Source organism: Cupressus sempervirens, chromosome 4 (genome assembly GCF_028749045.1).
Source record: "Cupressus sempervirens isolate cs-2001-9-10 chromosome 4, ASM2874904v1, whole genome shotgun sequence".
Lineage (NCBI taxonomy): Eukaryota > Viridiplantae > Streptophyta > Pinopsida > Cupressales > Cupressaceae > Cupressus > Cupressus sempervirens.
Genome location: NC_143121.1, coordinates 731,460,275 through 731,465,078, shown reverse-complemented (window position 1 = coordinate 731,465,078; position 4,804 = coordinate 731,460,275).

Genomic DNA, 4,804 nt, shown 5'->3' with positions numbered 1-4,804 from the left:
CATACAAAATCAAACCAAGGGTTAATATCACGAATTACATTATCCAACGTATTCGGAGGGTACTCAACTCATATACTTGTCCTAATTTTCCAATTAGAACAAATAGCTTAAAGGGTTGGGATTTGGACTTGAGAATTTATCTCCCCTCTCTTATCATTGAGATAATGTGATAGGGTACACTCATCCTGGCAATTCAGGGAAGTCGATACCCGGTACTTGCAACCTGCATAAAAACTACGCATGTATAAGCACAATGTATACTATGCTAAATAGGCAATGGCAGGAAGTGGTGCATCGTGTAGATCCTGACTAGCAGGTGACTACGACTCCCTTCCTTAACCACATCAGACACGCCATACAAAAGAAAATACGCAAAGCAAACACGCACACCATACACATGCAAGTATGGGGTAAGTATTCATAAGAAAGCACATATGATAATAAACCATCTAGCTAATAACCATCAATAACTGAAAGCAATGTAATGATCATCATGCATACATGAAATGTAGAGTCTAAGTAATCTCATCACATAATAAACTGAATCCATAGCACAATATCTGATAATCTCATAACAATGCTGCTAACCATCAACATAAAACTAGCTCCAAAAGAGTTCAGCAACGATAACAAAATGTGAATCAGGGGCAGGCACTACACTAAAACTCAATATTGTTCAAACATATGATATAGATAAATTTGTTCTAGCTAATTTATATAGGTTCTCACACTTTTCCAATTGGAAATGTTAATTAAATGCATCTTTTATATATTTTTAATCCAATTACTAAATAAATAAAATTATTTCAGAAGTTTGACATTTCAATAAATTGTATTATTTTCTATGATAATTTTTAGTAACATGTGAACACCATTTTATGGAGCTCAAAGTCAAGAATATTCTCATTTAGAGTTTATAGTGTTTTAATTAGATATATAGTATATTATAATTAAAAATCTACAAGCATGTATTTGGACACTTGAAAAGATGACTATTTTGAGAAAGAAAAAAGTATTAAATCATATCAAAAAATTTACAAATTCTATGGTATTCTAGAGGAGAGAGACCTCTTCTAGAATGTATAATTTTTCTTCTGGTTAGAGTAGATTTGTTTTGAAAAATGTGGTGGGAGATGAAAATTATTGATTTTAGGTAAGTTAAAATTTGAATCATTATAAAAGAGAAAACATAAGTCTAAAGCCAATTTTTATTTTTGATTGTTCGAGCTATATATGTTATCTATAACATAATCTAAATTTAAAGGGAAATAAGTTTATTTCCATATAGTTTTGTGGTGGGAACTAAACCCCTAAGTTTTAGCATTTTTTAGCAACGAAAAATTTACCAATAAAAATTAGGAAAATATGTCAATTCTTATTCCAAATAATTATTACAATCCTAAACTATAGCTATTTATACTTATTTAATTACATTACTTTATTTTTAGATTTAAAATAATAATACAAGTTTTATGTCATTGAAGGTGAACAATTCTACTTTTAAGCTTTTTCCTTTACAAAAGGGTGACACAAGTTTGTGCTTTTTTGATATAGGAGTAATAGTTAGCTTAGTTTAAATAGAGAAATCAGCTAATACTATGAACTTGGTTCACACACTAGAAACTTGGTTTCCACTAGCAACTCAGGTAATTTGATTTATATAGTGAGGTCAATTAACACAATATACCTTCATCTACTTGAGCTACATGAAAGTCTTATCTCTACAAGAAAGCTTAGTTGCAGGATTAACTGACTTTCCTAGATAACTTAAGTGGTTTGTCAGTAATTGAAAATATGTCTTGCCATAGGGTCAACAAAAAGATGAATTGGAGTCAAGTAAAAATTAAGATGAAAGGAAGAAATTCATTATGGTTGCTAGAGAAAATTTAATCACTGTATTTTCAAAGGTAGAGTTTATAGAGGTTAAGTAGTTTGATTCAATACATGATATTTGGACAAAGTTAGAAACACTATATGAAGGAGAGACATACACCAAACAAGACCAATTACATAGTTTGAAAGATGAAGGAAGATAAGGCCATCATATATATGTTAAGAAAGTAATAGAGGCTTTTGTTGGCATCAAGAACTCATGTGGAGTTATTACAAAGGAGGAAATTATTGAAAACATCTTAATATGCTTAAAATTGGTGTATAGAAATAAGATCATCAAAATTGAGGATATTCTACCGCTCACAAAGGGATTCACGAGGAAAACTTTGATTGGTAAGTTATCTACATTTGAAACTTCTAGATTACAAAATTCTTTACCTAGATTTAGATCTTCATTTAAGGCTACTACGATAAGGATAAGAAGATTCTAATGACTAACGAAATTACTAGTGAAATTGGTAAAAATGCACATCTAGGGGAATATGGTATGGAGTGGGTGGAGATAGAGGAAGAAGAAAAGAAATTTGAGGCAATTGAAGCACTAGTTGCCAAAAGAGAATTCATAGGAAAAGGTAGACATGAAGGCAAGTTACCTTTGAAATATAATTCATGCAATTAGATGTGTCATACTTCTTCTGTATGTCCTATTGAAGTTCCAAAGTACAAGCTTAAGTCATATAAGTGTAAGTATCCTAAGGAATGATATTATTCTAGTGAGGGTTCTTTTGATGATGAATCTAAGCAGAGTAAGGATGAGATTTTTTTGTTGTGGTCAAAGATGAAAAGATCCTATTAATAAAGAAAAATATTTGGTTTTACATGTGGAAAATAAATCAGAATTAATTATATATAGAGAATGTTAACATCACATGACAACTGATAAAATAAATTATTGGAGCTTAACTAGTATGATGAAAGTGTTGTTAGATTTGGAGATAATACTCCTTGTTTGATCAAAGGAAGAGGATTTATAACTCTTGATGGTAAAACTAATACTTATGATATAACATAGCTTGAAAATTGTCTAAGGAAGATGAATGAAATGAGGTAAATGAAAATCTATATAAATCAATAATCGGTAAACTACAATATGTTGTTCATAGTAGACTAGATATTGCAAATGCAATTCGCATAGTTGCAAGACTTTCTTCATATCCTAGAGAATGACACATGGTTGTTGTAAAGAGAATATTTATATAGATCAAAGAAATAGAAAATTATGTCCTATAGTATGTTAAAGATGGAAATTTCAGTTTGAATGCATAAATTGATGTCGATTGGGTCTATAACATGGATGATAGAAAAAGAAAAAGGGGAGGAGAATAATTACTTGGCGATAAATTAGTATCATGGATAAGAAAGAAGCATAATTATATATTACAATCTACTGTAGAGGAAAAGTATGTTGTTTCTTCTATTTATTGTCAATGGGTAATATGGATAAAAAATATTCTTGAACGAATTCACAAAAAAATTATAGAACCAATTGTTTTCAATTGTGATAACACTAGTGAAATAAATATTTTCAAGAATCCAGTGGTGCATTCAAAGACAAAGCATATAGTGATAAAGTATCATTTTCTAAGAGAATGGGTACATGAGAAAGAGGTAAGGCTCTAGTATGTTCCTACTAAAGAATAGGTTGTTGATATATTCAGCAAGCCACTACCAAATGATAGTTTTGTATATCTCAGAGGTAGATTAGGGGTAACTATCCTAAATGAAATTAATGAAAGGAAGATGTTAAATAAATCACTTTGTGTGACTTATTTAGGATATCATATTTATGAATTAATCTAGAGGGTGACTACTCCATCATGGGAGAATTCTAAGCAAGTTTAAAGTCTTGGTATGATAGTGTATACAATGATGAGGAAAAGAAAAAGTAACTAATGGACAAGAATAATTAGAGATATGTGTGATAAGAAGAGATTGTGTAATAGATAGACAAGAATCAAGGGAAAGAGAGATCATAATACAAGGTAGAAGAAAAATCAAAGATGAGAGAGAGAGAGAGAGAGAGAGAGAGAGAGAGAGAGAGAGAGAGAGAGAGAGAGAGAGAGAGAGAGAGAGAGAGAGAGAGAGAGAGATGTAATAATGATTTGTTGTCTTTGGTATTTATGTCAAAGGGGAAGATCATGTAAGAGAACAAGGGAAGTATAGAGAGAAGTAGAAATATTAAATTCAAATGATTGAAGATGGATGTTTCCATCAAGAAAAAAGTAGATGAGAAGTGTTGCAATGCAAAACAGATGTAAATGAGAAGTGTTACCATCAATATATGTTTTACAATAAGAAGTGTTTTCATGAATACTTAAGGTGGAGATTTTTGGCATAAATGATTAATGAAGAGATTAATGATTGAGAAGAGAGTGTTGGCATAATTGATGGAAATATTTTGTAGTGATCTTACATGATGAGTTGTTGATGGATTGGTAAATTTGATAATGGGTAACTCAATTAGTAGTTGTCATTAATGTCAACTATTAGATAAAGTGTTTCTATCATGTTACCAGATATAAATTGAGTAGTAGATGAGTTGCACTATAAATTTATGTTTTTCTATCTAGTAGGAATATTAAGTTATGTGTCATGATGTTATTTTTTTAATAGTACACATTAATATGAAGATTGGAGTAAATTATGTTTGATGAGATCAAATTAGGTAATTATTAAAAGAGTTAGTGGCAAATAGTTAAGTGATTATACTATTATTTTAGATCAGTGATATATTAATTAGATCGATCATAAGATATGATTAGTGATGATGTATAGATGATATGATTAAGATAGTGCCTTGTGATATGCACAGGTAAAGGTAGTTTGGTGATCTAGAAGTAATGCTAAAGGGAACAAGTAAAGTAGATAAATAGATGAATAGGAAAATAGGTAAAGGATGAAAAGGTAATGA